The 15,567-nt window shown below is 49.3% G+C and overlaps 1 protein-coding gene and 1 long non-coding RNA gene across 4 annotated transcripts in view; one reads left to right on the top strand and one right to left on the bottom strand.

Moving 5' to 3' along the window:
- Positions 1–15,567, bottom strand: part of LOC310705410 — a 222,745-nt gene that overhangs the window by 18,331 nt on the left and 188,847 nt on the right. The window lies entirely within an intron of this gene.
- The window catches only part of LOC310705377 (uncharacterized protein), a 224,410-nt gene that overhangs the window by 9,780 nt on the left and 199,063 nt on the right, over positions 1–15,567 (top strand). The gene's annotated exons all lie outside the window — the stretch shown is intronic.

Genomic DNA, 15,567 nt, shown 5'->3' on the forward strand with positions numbered 1-15,567 from the left:
AATTGGAGTGCAGAAAGAATTGAAGAATTCTAAAGTGACCCAAAGTCCTACAGCCAGAAAAGATCAGGTCCCAGGCAGGCGTTTCTCAGGAGAAAGATGATTCTGCATCCCTTGAAATGTCACCTGAATCAGTGTGGGCAAATACACACAAGCAAGTTTTATTGGCATGAGAATAGTTTAACAAAGTATTGCAGAATTCTGGGGACTTGAAGGTCTAGAATGTCTGCTGAAAGTTTTTTGGGAAATTCCTAGTGCTCCCTCACAGGACTCCATTTCCCAGAGTTCCTTAAGATTGGGAATGAAAAAAGTCAGAGCCTTCTGGGTCAGGCCAAAGGGGACCCATCGAGTCCAGGATCCTCTTCTCCCAATGGCCAACTATGGACCCCAATGGGCAAGCAGGATTGGAGCCCCAGAGCCTCTCCCTTGACGCCGTTTCCTGCAAGTGGGATTCAGAAGCATCGCTGCCTCTGATGGTGGAGGGAGAGCAGAGCCAGCCGGACTAGGAGCCATTAGAGCTTCTCCTCCATGAATCTGCCTAGTCCGTCTTTCAGGCCACCCAGGTTGACATCTGACGTCTTTCCACAGGGAGGGAGCCACTGCCAAGAAGGCCCTTTGCCTGGTACACTGTAACTGAATCACCAGAGGAGGAGGACCTCAGTGTCCAGGCCAAGCGATGGAGGTGGAGACGCTCCTTTGGGGCTGCCTTCAGATGTCTTCTAAAGCCTTTATACTTGCTTGTCTCCTTGGCACAGGCGTGGCATTACTCCACGATTTCTCAGGGGAAAATAGGCATGTCTTCAGGAAAAGCAGGACATTCTTAGATCAAATCAGAAACCAGGACAGCTTCCGTAAATCCAGGAGGAGGAGCTTTGGCGCAGGGTATAAAAGGCTCCAGCCCTGGAAGGAGCTCCAGCTCAGCCCAGAAGGTTTTCTCCAGCAGCCGAGAGAAGCTCCCAGCCCACAGCCAGCCATCATGGCCGAGATGCAGATCATCACCACTATCGGGATAAGAATGGGTGTGGCCGTCATTGGTGCGGAAGCCCGTGGCAGGTAAGTCCCGGGGTGGTTGCCTCTCTAAGCAGGTTGGGCAGGAGCTCCTCTTTCCACCTGGATAATAACCATCCATGCCTCTCCCTTTTTCCTTCCTTCCTTCCTTTGTTCCTTCTCTGCAGCCTGCTGGTAGTCTACCCCTGGTGCCACAGGCGCTTCGCTCAATTCGGGAACCTCTCCAGCCCTGACCTCTCATTAGGAACCTCTCCAGCCCTCTTTGCACGAGGTCAAGGAGGCTTTTTCTGAGCTGCGTGAACTGCTCTGCAACAAGCTCCACGTGGACCCCGTCAACTTCACGGTGAGGCTGCTCCCCTGTCCCAAGGGGCTGCCTGGCGGGGGGGGGGGCTGCTGTGTGTGTGTGTGTGTCACTCTGGGTGGCTTACAGGACATAAAACATTGTAAGACATTAGACATTTCCTGTTACAGGGTTTCATTCAGATTTCATTTAGCTGTTCATTTCCTTGACATCTGGTGGGAGGACATTCCACAGGGCGGGCGCCACAACCAAGAAGGCCCTCTGCCTGCTTCCCTGTAACCTCACCTCTCACAGTGAGGGAACCGCCAAAAGGGAGCTGGACCTCAGAGTCTGGGCTGAACAATGTGGGTGGAGACGCTCCTGTGGGTATACAGGGCTGAGGCCTTTTAGGGCTTTCAAGGTCAACACCAAAACTTTGAATTGTGCTCAGCAATCTTAACGGCCACTGCCAGTCACCAGTCTAGCTGCCGCATTCTGGATTAGTTGTAGTTTCCGCGTCACCTTCAAAGGTAGCCCCACATGGGTGGCATTGCAGTAGTCCAAGCGTGAGATAACTAGAGCATGCACCACTCTGGTGAGACAGTCTGCGGGCAGGTAGGGTGTCATCCTGTGGACCAGATGGAGCTGGGAGACAGCTGCCCTGGAAACAGAATTGACCTGCGCCTCCATGGGCAGCTGTGAGTCCAAAATGATTCCCAGGCTGCGCACCTGGTCCTTCAGGGGCAGTTACCCCATTCAGGACCAGGGAGTCCCCCCCACATCCGCTTGCCCCCAGTCCAACCTAAACAGTGCTTCTGTCTTGTCAGGATTCAGCCTCAATCTGTTGAATCTGTTGTGGGATCTGTTGTGGGGAGAGGGTGACCCATACATGGGCCCCCTGGCAGAAGGAGTCACCCTCTCTTTTCTCTTCCAGCTCCTGTCGAAGTCCTCATCACCCTCCTGCTAGCCCCCCCTTTAGACAGAAATTCACCCCTGCTTGCCACCATGCCTTCCACAAGCTGGTCGGGGTGGTGGCTCATGCGCTGGCCTGCCGGTCCCACTGAGACACCCCCAGGGAGAAGCGGCCTCCTCCTGCTGGTTTCCCCTTCCAGCCCCCATGTGACGCTTGACCCTCTAATAAATCCTCCCTCTGCAATCTGACCTGGCTTCCTGTGTCTCCTTCTCTGGGACGGAGGGAGGGGACAGGCCTGGGGGTGGGGGGTTAGTTGGGGGGGCGTGGAAAGGGAGTGTCTTCTCTGCCACTCAAGAGGAACCATTGAGCACCACTGGGGGGGGGGGTTCAGGACTCTGTGGCACTTTGCCCCCCTCCCTGAAGCTGGAGTGCTTTTCGGAGCCAGGGACCCCCGCTGTTTCCCCAAATCCTTCATCCTCAAAGCTCCTGCCAGACTGACACCCCCCTCATGCCCCAATTGCCCCCCCGTCATCTCCCCGCCCAGTTCTGGCCAGTTGCCCTCTCTGTTCTTCCTACAGTGGATAAAGTGGGGGTGAGAGACTCAGAGGGGGATGTGGACCCTTCCCCTGCTCTGGATTCCATCCCCCAGAATAAGGGGTGGGGGTACCAACATGGCCACCCAGGGAGACCCCCAAGGGCCACTCTCCCCCCTCAATGCCCCTCCCTGCCTCTTTCCAGATGGGTGTCGGGGACGGGGCTGCTTCTTAATCGGCAGGGAGAGGGGGGAATTCATTTCGATTTATCCATTTATTTGTTTATTAAATTTGGAGGTTCACAGGATGAAATTACGATATAAAAACACAAAACACATAATCAAATAAATACAAATACAAATACAAACCAATAAACACCCCCGCCTACATATTTCACACCCATAATAACATCAAAAGAATTTACCACTTTCATTGGAACATCAAACAAAGCGATCCAAAATAAAACGCATTGTGGGCAGCGAACCCAGCAAGTCGCCCTTTGGGGGTCCCAGGCGGAGGTCTATGGGGGTATGGGGCAGGTCTCCCCTAATCTTCCGAGGGTATAGAAAGGGCACGACCCGCGCTCGCCCGGTAATTCATTTTTGGGGGAAAAAGGTAAAAGGCGGATCTACACGGATCCTCGTGAATTCATATGATTTTTTCATTCAAATTAAATAAAACCACCATAATATTGTAGACCATGTCTTACTCTGTAGAAAGCATAAAAAAAATCACGCATCCACTGTTTCAGGGGGGCGCAGGGGCGCAAAAACATGGTTAAAAACCGCGGATCCTCATGGATCCTCATGATTTTTCCACTAGATCAGCCCAAAGTCACCATCAGATCAAACATCATGGCCATGGGCACAGCATCCACCACAAAAATCACAGATCCACGGCTTCCTGGCGAAACCGTGGCCCAAAAACGTGGTTTTCAAGAACGGATCTTCATGGATCCACACACTTTCTGCATTGGGCCAACCCAAACTCACCGTCAAATCACATATCATAGTAAGGGGCACAGCCTACACCACAAAAAACTCGGATCCACACCTGCCTGGCCACGCCCTGGCCCAAAAACGTGGTTTCGAAGCACGGATCCTCATGAATCCTCATGATTTTTGCACTAGATCAGCCCAAAGTCACCATCAGATCAAACATCATGGCCATGGGCACAGCATCCACCACAAAAATCACAGATCCACGACTTCCTGGCGAAACCGTGGCCCAAAAATGTGGTTCCGAACCACAGATCCTCATGGATCCTCACGCTTTTTGCATCGGGCCACCCCAAACTCACCGTCAAATCACGCATCATGTCCAGAGGCACAGCCTGCACCACAAAAAACCCGGATCCACGGCTTCCTGACCATACCGTGGCCCAAAAACGTGGTTTTGAAGCACGGATCCTCATGGATCCTCACGCTTTTTGCATGGGGCCACCCCAAACTCCCCGTCAAATCACACATCATGTCCAGGGGCACAGCCTGCACCACAAAAAACCCGGATCCACGGCTTCCTGACCATACCGTGGCCCAAAAACGTGGTTCCGAAGCACGGATCCTCATGGATCCTCACGCTTTTTGCATTGGGCCACCCCAAACTCACCGTCAAATCACACATCATTCCTAGGGGCACAGCCTGCACCACAGAAAACTCGGATCCACGGCTTCCTGGTCACTCCATGGCCCAAAAACGTGGTTCCGAACCACAGATCCTCATGGATCCTCACGCTTTTTGCATCGGGCCACCCCAAACTCACCGTCAAATCACGCATCATGTCCAGAGGCACAGCCTGCACCACAAAAAACCCGGATCCACGGCTTCCTGACCATACCGTGGCCCAAAAACGTGCCCCTGGACCACAAAAAACCCGGATCCACGGCTTCCTGACCATACTGTGGCCCAAAAACGTGGTTTTGAAGCACGGATCCTCATGGATCCTCACGCTTTTTGCATGGGGCCACCCCAAACTCCCCGTCAAATCACACATCGTGTCCAGGGGCACAGCCTGCACCACAAAAAACCCGGATCCACGGCTTCCTGACCATACCGTGGCCCAAAAACGTGGTTCCGAAGCACGGATCCTCATGGATCCTCACGCTTTTTGCATTGGGCCACCCCAAACTCACCGTCAAATCACACATCATTCCTAGGGGCACAGCCTGCACCACAGAAAACTCGGATCCACGGCTTCCTGGTCACTCCATGGCCCAAAAACGTGGTTCCGAACCACAGATCCTCATGGATCCTCACGCTTTTTGCATCGGGCCACCCCAAACTCACCGTCAAATCACGCATCATGTCCAGAGGCACAGCCTGCACCACAAAAAACCCGGATCCACGGCTTCCTGACCATACCGTGGCCCAAAAACGTGCCCCTGGACCACAAAAAACCCGGATCCACGGCTTCCTGACCATACCGTGGCCCAAAAACGTGGTTTTGAAGCACGGATCCTCATGGATCCTCACGCTTTTTGCATGGGGCCACCCCAAACTCCCCGTCAAATCACACATCGTGTCCAGGGGCACAGCCTGCACCACAAAAAACCCGGATCCACGGCTTCCTGACCATACCGTGGCCCAAAAACGTGGTTCCGAAGCACGGATCCTCATGGATCCTCACGCTTTTTGCATTGGGCCAACCCAAACTCACCGTCAAATCACACATCATTCCCAGGGGCACAGCCTGCACCACAAAAAACTCGGATCCACTGCTTCCTGGCAATGCCATGGCCCAAAAACGTGGTTCCGAAGCACGGATCCTCATGGATCCTCACGCTTTTTGCATTGGGCCACCCCAAACTCTCCGTCAAATCACACATCGTGTCCAGGGGCACAGCCTGCACCACAAAAAACCCGGATCCACGGCTTCCTGGCCATACCGTGGCCCAAAAGCGTGGTTCTGAAGCACGGATCCTCATGGATCCTCATGCTTTTTGCATTGGGCCACCCAAACTCACCGTCAAATCACACATCATTCCCAGGGGCACAGCCTGCACCACAGAAAACTCGGATCCACGGCTTCCTGGCCACTCCATGGCCCAAAAACGTGGTTCCGAAGCACGGATCCTCATGGATCCTGACTCTTTTTGCATTGGGCCAACCCAAACTCACCATCAAATCACACATCATGTCCAGGGGCAAAGCCTGCACCACAGAAAACTCGGATCCACGGCTTCCTGGCCACTCCATGGCCCAAAAACGTGGTTCCGAAGCACGGATCCTCATGGATCCTCACGCTTTTTGCATGGGGCCACCCCAAACTCACCGTCAAATCACACATCATTCCTAGGGGCACAGCCTGCACCACAGAAAACTCGGATCCACGGCTTCCTGGTCACTCCATGGCCCAAAAACGTGGTTTTGAAGCACGGATCCTCATGGATCCTCACGCTTTTTGCATTGGGCCAACCCAAACTCACCATCAAATCACACATCATGTCCAGGGGCACTGCCTGCACCACAAAAAACTCGGATCCACGGCTTCCTGGTCACTCCATGGCCCAAAAACGTGGTTTTGAAGCATGGATCCTCATGGATCCTCACGCTTTTTGCATTGGGCCAACCCAAACTCACCGTCAAATCACACATCATGTCCAGGGGCATAGCTTACACCACAAAAAACTCGGATCCACGGCTTCCTGGCCACTCCATGGCCCAAAAACATGGTTCTGAAGCACGGATCCTCATGGATCCTCACGCTTTTTGCATTGGGCCAACCCAAACTCCCTGTCAAATCACACATCATTCCCAGGGGCACAACATCCACCACAAAAAACTCGGATGCATGCCTGCCTGGCCATACCGTGGCCCAAAAACGTGGTTCCGAAGCACGGATCCTCATGGATCCTCACACTTTTTGCATTGGGCCACCCCAAACTCACCGTCAAATCACACATCATGTCCAGGGGCACTGCCTGCACCACAAAAAACCCGGATCCACGGCTTCCTGACCATACCGTGGCCCAAAAACTTGGTTCTGAAGCACGGATCCTCATGGATCCTCACGCTTTTTGCATTGGGCCAACCCAAACTCACTGTCAAATCACACATCATTCCCAGGGGCACAACATCCACCACAAAAAACCCGGATCCACGGCTTCCTGGTCACTCCATGGCCCAAAAACGTGGTTTTGAAGCACGGATCCTCATGGATCCTCAGCTTTTTGCACTAGATCAGCCCAAATTCACCGTCAAATCACACATCATGGCCAGGGGCACAGCCTGCACCACAAAAAACACGGATCCACAGCTTCCTGGCCGCTCCATGGCTCAAAAACGTGGTTTTGAAGCACGGATCCTCATGGATCATCACACTTTTTGCATTGGGGAACCCCAAATTCACCCTTTATTCAAATATCTTGTACATAACCACAGATCTGACCACAAACATCATGGATCTACTGCCAGATGCTACCCTGGATATATTGGCCAATTTTTAGGTGGGTGTGCTGTGATGGAGGAAACGGAGTCGGCTGAATCTCAATCCATTAAAGATGGGCGTCCAATGGCTGGGCCAGAATAATTTCAGTTTGGTTTGCCAGCTCCCAGCTCTTAATGGGGTGCAATAGTCACCTGTAGCCGCTATCAGGAGTCCCGGTGTGATCCTGGATGCTGCTGTCTCTATGGAGGCATTGGTCACAAATGTAGCCAAACTGGAATTTTTGAATCTATGTCAGGTTAGGAGATTGGTACCGTACCTGTCCCTTTCCAACCTAGCCATGGTGATCCATGCAGTAGTCACCTGCAGACTAGACTACTTTAACTTGCTGTACACCTGAGCCGGGGAGTGCAGGGTATAAATGTGATAGAGAGAGAGAGAGAGAGAGAGAGAGAGAGAGAGAGAGAGAGAGAGAGAGAGATATGCAGGGCTACCCTTGAGACTGCTCCAGAAACTCCAAATGGTCTAAAATGCAGATGCATGAGTTCTTACTTGGACTTTGTGGAGAGCCCACATTCAGTTGGTTGTTCATCAGCTGGATTGGCTCCAGGTGGAGTATCAAATCAGGTTCAATGTTTTGGTGCTAATCTTTAAAGCCCTAAACAGTCTGTGAGCTTTCTTATCTGTGGGAATTATCTTGCAATACACCCCCCATGAGTGTGACGCTCATCTAACAGCAACCTACTGGTGGTCCCTGGCCCAAAACATATCCAGCTGTCCTCAACCAGAGCCAGAGCCTTTTTGGTGGAACGCTTTGTCTAATGAGAACCAGGGCTCAGTGCAATCTATCTCAGTTCTCTCACTTGTCATGGTGAGTGGGCTTGCACATTCCTATGACCCTTGTGAGTGAAGCCATTGGGAATCTCGTACTCCCAGCAGGGTCACCCAAGGTGGTAAGGTCAAAGAAAATTAAATATGCTCAGAGTCCTGTAGTGATTTCATGCTCTTTATTGCAGCTTGTAAAACAGTGATTGAATTTCCCCCCAAACCTCAGGCTTTTATATACATTATTTACACAATGAGTCCCGTCTGACTAGCTGATTCTGCTTCCCTCCTGGAGCCTGATTGGTCTTTTCCTGCAAGCCAATCAGTTCTTGCATTCTAGGATCCTACTTGCCTATTGTTCTAGGATCCAAGCTTAGTACATAACAGGGAAGGAGTTAGACAAAGAATGATCCAAGAAGTCCTCAACGGCAGAACAGGCGGGTGATAACAAGCAGTGTGTTACAACGGCTCTGAAGGCGGATGAAGGCTGCAGCAGATAGGATCCACCAGTTTGTCGTGACTACTCATGCGAGAGCCCTACTGCGAAGACTGTGCGTTGGTCAGCGTGCACTAATCTACACACATAAAACAAATTCACGCACAGGAGTCTTCCAAAAACCAAACCCAACCTCCCCAAACCCTCCCCCCATGGCCATCACTAAATGGCTACTGTGGCAGGAATGTGAAGCCCCTAGTCATGAACCGACACATGGGCGGTCAGTAGTTCTGACTCAAGGAATGAGGCCGTTGAGCAGCTCAGCAGCTGTATCCATGACTGAGCAGCCCTTTTTAGGATCCACTATGCTCACCCCGAAAAGGGGAAGGGGCTGGAAACGGTGCCCTAAACATAGTATGCCTCCCTTTTTCCCTGACTGGATTACCACGCCCAGGTGGAATCTCTTTTCCCATAGTTTGAATCCATTATTCTGCATCCTAGTCTCTAGAACAGCAGAAAACAAGCTTGCTCCCTCTTCAACATGACATCCCTTCAAATATTTAAACATGGCTATCATGTCACTCCTTAATCTTCTCTTCTCTAGATTAAACAAATCCAGCTCCCTAAGTCTCTCCTCATAGGGCTTGAATTCCAGACCTTTTACATTTTGGTCACCCTCCTCTGGACATGCTCCAACTTGACAATATCCTTCTTCAACTGGACACAGTATTTCAGGTGTGGTCTGACCAACCAACCAGAATAGTGTGGTAGCATTCCTTCACTTGATCTAGACACTATACTCCTATTGATGCAGCCCAGAATTGCATTGGCATTCTTAGCTGCCACATCACACTGTTGACTCATATTCAGCTTGTGGTCGACTAAGACTCCCAGATCCCTTTCACAGGTACTGTTGTCAAGCCAAGTGTTCCCCACCTGTGCGTTTCATTTTTTCTATCCAGGTGCAGTACCTTACATTTCTCCCTATTGAACTCCATATTGTTGGTTTTGGCCCAGCTCTCTAGGCTATTCAGGTCATTTTGAATTCTGACCCTGTCCTCTGGTGTATTAGCAACCCCTCCCAGTTTGCAGTCATTTGCAAATTTGATTAGCACACCCTCTATTCCATATCCAAATCATTTATAAAAATAGTGAATAGCACCAGGCCCAGGACAGAACCTTGTGGAACCCCAGTAGTCATTTTTTTCCAGGATGAAGGTGAGCCACTGATGAGCACTCTTTGGGTTCAGCCCATCAACCAATTACAAATCCACCTAACAGTAGCTTTGTCTAGCCCACATTTTACTAGTTGTTTTGCAATAATATCATGGGGGACCTTTTCAAAGGCCTTCCTGAAGTCAAGGTAAGCTGGTACAAGGGAAAGCAGGATTGTAATTACCGTAAAAATTACTGATTACTTTGGATCAGCAGTCTCAACCTAACCTGCTATGTGGGGAGAGCCACGTGTTCCTTTGGAAGACAAGTGGAATACAGTGTGATATACTGACAGCTGTTTTAAAAGATGTAACTGTAACTTAAAATCCAGTATCAGGAAAAAAAAACAAAAATAGATGGTCCCTGTGTGGATAGTCATGTTTGCATGATGGGGCCACCTCCAGTGACCATGTGGCCTGATATAAGAGGGTTCTAAAATCAGTCCTGAAAGTAGACTGATTGAGAATGACACACGCATAGCTTTTGCTCTGCCATTAACAAGGTGAGCTGAAGCAAATTCTTGCCTCCCTTTGGGCTTAGCAATATTTCCTACAGCATTATTGTTGAAGGGCATTGGAGAGTTAGGTGAGGGTCACTTTTCTGTTTTTCCATCAAGCCCCCAGACAGGAATGCTACAGCATCAGCCCCAAACACTCAGTCTCATAACAAAAAATACTCAATGGAGTTAGGGCTGAGGGTAGGGGAAGTACAATCATCATCTTTCCAGTCCTCTAGAAGCTGACCCTTTTGGTCATTTTGGTCATGGAGCCAAATATCTGTTTCCAAGTTTAAAGAGTCTAAACAAGTAAAGAACAAGCTTGCCCTTTACATGCAAAAGCCCTGAAATTCAGCCCATTGGGCAATGATAGGCTGGGAGGAGGGAGGTAAGGACTAGCACCTTCTCTGCCCTCCACCTCCAACAGCTACACCTGAAAGTTTCATGATGGGGTTCGATTTGAGAAGCTGAATGTTTATAAAGGCACTTAGCCAATTTCTGCCACGGAAATTCTGAACAGAAACACTCTGCAGGTTCAGCCCCCAAAAGAAACTGCTCTATGGTCTCTGTGTTGGGAAATGGGAACAGATCTTGCTCATCACCAACCTTCCCTCCACAAATCAGTATCACTATGAGGCTGAACTGAACAGCTTGCTCCAGAGTTTTAAGAGATACGTTTCTGTGGTGTAGTAGTTAAGAGCGGTGGACTCTAATCTGGTGAGCTGGGTTCGCTTCCCCGCTCCTCCACATGCAGCTGCTGGGTGACCTTGGGCCAGTCACACTTCTCTCTGAACTCTCTCAGCCCCACCTACCTCACAAGGTGTCTGTTGTGGGGGTGGAAGGGAAAGGAGATTTTTAGCCACTTTGAGACTCCTTCAAGTAGAGAAAAGCAGGATATAAAAACTAACTCCATAAATAAGAATTCTATGGAAAAGGACCATCCCTGCCATGATGATGAAAACTATATGTTTGGATTTTGCTGTATTATACCAACCTGTGGAATATGACAGTTCGCAGTTTCAAAATCTATTTGGCCACAGTGGATTGACAGTCTGGACACACAAAAACCTCTGGAAGATCTTTTGAATCAATGCCTATGCAAAAGCTGTGGTACCAGTCCTTGCAGTTTCCTTCACAGTAAGCCATAGTTAGGTCACCACTGGGCCTCCTGCACCCTTCCTTCAAGAAACATAGTGACCAGCAGCCTTCAAACAAGGATATCTGAGCAATAGGCTAGTGTATCCTTCCATCCCTCTGGGCATGATCGAGACACAGTAATGCAACTCTCGTTCAAGATTTGTCTCTTCTTGGGAGGAACAGCATCAATTTCCACTTGAAAATATTTGTCTTGTCCTTCAAAATAGGTTTTCCCACAGTACTGTATTATTTCTTTTGCAATCCAGGGTCTAATTGCAGCCATATCCTTTTGTATGAACTGTAATTGGGCAGCAGAAGCAATCAGATGGGCAATGGTACATGTGAAAGGACCGTAGTCACTGGAATTACGGTACCTTGCCTGGGTATATCAGTTGGTGCAAAAAAATGATCAGCCGCAAAACTATAGGGATATTTTGAATCCATCTCATACAGACATGCTAAGAAGGATGTTATTGCATCAATCACAGAGTGGTTCAATCCATGTTTGGAATCTAGAGAGAGCATGGTCTTCCTTTTAAAAATGATTACTATCAGTTTCCAGTGGACTTCTCTGTCATTTACTGGAATAATCAAAACATCTTTCTTTAGCACTCCAAATCTCAAACAGTTCTTCAGCGCTTGCACTGGCAATCTTTGACATATCTGCATGAAGTGGCAAGTACGGTAAGTGGGAAAATTGTTCCATTGTGACCTAGCTCTTTGGCCATGATCACCCTGGAGGCAAGAAAGGCATCTATTATGCAATCATTTATCCAGTTTGATCCTTTCAGTGTGTTTATGTCATAGTCATACACACAGATGTTGCCAACTGAACCAAAGTCCCATGGTTTGTAGACTGAGTGTGGGGAAGGTACAGTTGTGCCATGGGGGAACTGATGTACAAATCAGTGATTTGTCCAAACACTTCTCACTTTGTGTTGAGAATATGGGGCTGCTATCAAAATAATATTGGTCACTGTCAAATCCTCTTTCCCACCTTTTGGAGTGGAGGTCATCTGAGGCTGAGTGCTTTCCAGGTGTCTCATAGTCAGTTGGTGATCTTAAGAAGTCAAACCCCTCAGCAGCCTGCATTGAATCAGATGCTGGAGCTACTGTTATCTTTTCCTGCAGTCTGGGGAACTTTCTTCCCGATCTACTCTTCTGTCTTTTATTTCACTTCAACTGTGTGAGCTGCAACTGGCAAGGCTTCCCTGGTTCTGGTGGCATGCCGATAGATTTTGTGGCAGCTATAATATGGTAACAAGTCCTGGATGATGTCCTGTACGGACTGTGCATGCATGGCTGCCCGTATGGTCGCCAGGAGAGCGGCTGCCCATACAGCCTGTACGGGCGCCGTGAGAGGAGCTGCCTGTACGGACGCTACGCGAGCAGCAGCCTGTACAGTCGCCGTGAGAGCAGCTGCCCGTATGGCCCATACTGTCGCTGCAAGAGGGGCTGCCTGTACAGTTGCCGCAAGAGCGGCAGCCAGTACAGCGACCTTACTGTCACTCTCCCCCCAGCATGGCACCCTGGGGCACCATCACCCCGCTGCCCCTTCATATGCCCCTGTAGTCAATCAAATGTACTATGAACAATCTGAAGTCATGCTGGGCACAATTCACCACTAATCCTGTTCTTTTTCTAAAAACACGTGGTGGACTCCAGGAAAGCTGTCAGCAGGCAACATGATTCCCATGGGCACCACGCTGGAAACCCCCATTTCAAAGCTTGCACTGACAAAATCTGTTCTCAAAAAAACTTGCAGTTAAACCTCCATTTATAATTACTACCCCTGCAAAGCAACCAACTTTTGTCCCAAAACCATTTGTAGCTGAATTGACGCAAGACAGGTGATTGTTTTTCATGGTTACTTTGGTGGTCTCCATCTAGTTGGTTTGACAATTTACATTCACAGGTAAGATCATTACAATCTCTGCCTTGGACATTCTTGAGGTTTAGCAGTGTCAAAAATTTCCAGGTGCAGTTCTTCACAGTGGAAGCTATGAATATGAATGTCATTTTATTTCAATGTTCTTGCTAATGCAGAACCATTTCAGATAGTGTTTGTATTCCGGTCATTCCATGGACATTGGTGTGATCTTACAATATAATTTGGTGGAGTCCATTTAACAATCATGCCAATTCATGAGGATTAAAGTATTTAATGTAGTGTTTGTTCCTTGGCTGTGCTCTGTGGTTTTTGGGGTTCGTTCTGTGGTCATATACATCAGGTGTGATTTGATAGTGATTTCAGGGTGACCAAACATAAAAAAACCTAAGGATCCATGGGGATCTGTGCTTCATGAGAATCTTTTTACAGCATGGCAGTGCCCCAAAGTGATCTGGCCATGAGCAGCATAGGTGGTCGGGTAATGAATATGGGGCGACCAAGAAAACTGTGGAGCTGTAAATTTTAAAAATATATATATATTCAATTTTATAAGGATAAGGAAGTACAGAAAGGGAAACGGGGGAGGGGATAGATAGATAGATAGACAGATAGATAGATAGATAGATAGATAGATAGATAGATAGATGATAGATAGATAGATAGATAGATAGATAGATAGATAGATAGATTAGAAATTTAAAAGACCTATAAAGATTATCAAATCCCACAAAGTACTACTACTACTACTACTACTACTACTACTACAACAACAACAAATATATTTGTACCCTGCCCATCTGGCTGGGTTTCCCCAGCCACTCTGGGTGGCTTCCCAAAAAATGAAATAAAAATACATTAAAAAGTCACACATTAAAAACGTCCCTAAATAGGCTGTCGTCAGATGTCTTCTAAATGTCAGGTAGTTGTTTATCTCTTTGACATCTAATGGGAGGACATTCCACAGGGCGGGCGCCACAACCAAGAAGGCCCTCTGCCTGGTTCCTTGTCACTTTGCTTCTCACAGTGAGGGAACCACCAGAAGGCCCTTGGTGCTGGACATCAGTGTCTGGGCAGAATGATGGGCGTGGAGATGCTCCTTCAGGTATACTGCATCGAGGCCGTTTAGGGCTTTAAAGGTCAGCACCAACACTTTGAATTGTGCTCAGAAATGTACTGGGAGCCAATGTAAGTCTTTCAGGACATGTGCTATATGGTCTTGGTGGCCACTCCCAGTCACCAGACTAGCTGCTGCGTTCTGGATTAGTTGTAGTTTCTGGGTCACCTTCAAAGGTAGCCCCACGTAGAGGACATTGCAGTAGTCCAAGCGGAAGATAACAAGAGCATGCACCACTCTAGTGAGGCAGTCTCCGGGCAGGTAGGGTCTCAGCCTGCGTACCAGATGGAGCTGGTAGACAGCTGCCCTGGATACAGAATTGACCTGTGCGTCCATGGACAGCTGTGAGTCCAAAATGACCCCTAGGCTGTGCACCTGGCCCTTCAGGGGCACAGTTACCCCATTCTGGACCAGGGAGTCCTTCACACCAGCCCACCCCCTGTCTCCCAAGAACAGAACTTCATTATTGTCAGGATTCAACCTCAATCCACTAGCTGCCATCCATCCTCCAACCGCCTCCAAGCACTCACACAGGACCTTCACCACCTTCACTGGTTCTGAGTTGAAAGAGAGCTGGGTATCATCCGCATATTGATGGACACCAAGCCCAAACCCCCTGATGATCTCTCCCAGCAGCTTCCTGTAGAAGTTAAAAAGCATGGAGGGGAGGACGGAACCCCGAGGCACCCCACAAGTAAGTCTGAACACTCATCCCCCACCACAACTTTCTGGACACAGCCCAGGAGGAAGGAGCAGAACCACTGTATAACAGTGCCCTCAGCTCCCAGCTCCTCTAGACGGTCCAGAAGGATGTTATGATCGATTGTCGCGACCAAGGCAGTTTCAGTCCCATGATGAGGCCTGAATCCCAATTGGAAGGGATCCAAATGGTCTGCATCCTCCAGGCGTGCCTGGAGTTGTTCAGCAACCACCCGCTCAATCACCTTGCCCAAGAATGGAAGATTTGAGGCTGGGCGATAGTTGGCCATACTGGCCGGGTCTGAAGATGTTTTTTTAAGAAGCGGTTTAATGACCGCCTCTTTCAGCTGGTCTGGGAATGCCCCCTCACAGAGGGAAGCATTCACCACCCCGCAGAGCCCATTGCCCAGCCCTTCCCGGCTTGCTTTTATTAGCCAGGATGGGCAAGGATCAAGGAGACAGGTGGTTGGTTTCACGCTTCCAAGCAGCCTGTCCACATTCTTGGGGGTAACGGATTGAAATTGATCCCGTGTAACAGGACCAGACAGGGCTCTAGCACTCTCTCGCCCCGGCCCTGCTCCCACGGTGGTGTCTACCTCCTTCCGAATATGAGCAACTTTATCTGCATAAAAATTTGAA

The sequence above is a fragment of the Podarcis liolepis genome (genome assembly GCF_965112155.1).
Source record: "Podarcis liolepis genome assembly, chromosome: 4".
NCBI classification, from domain to species: Eukaryota; Metazoa; Chordata; class Lepidosauria; order Squamata; family Lacertidae; genus Podarcis; species Podarcis liolepis.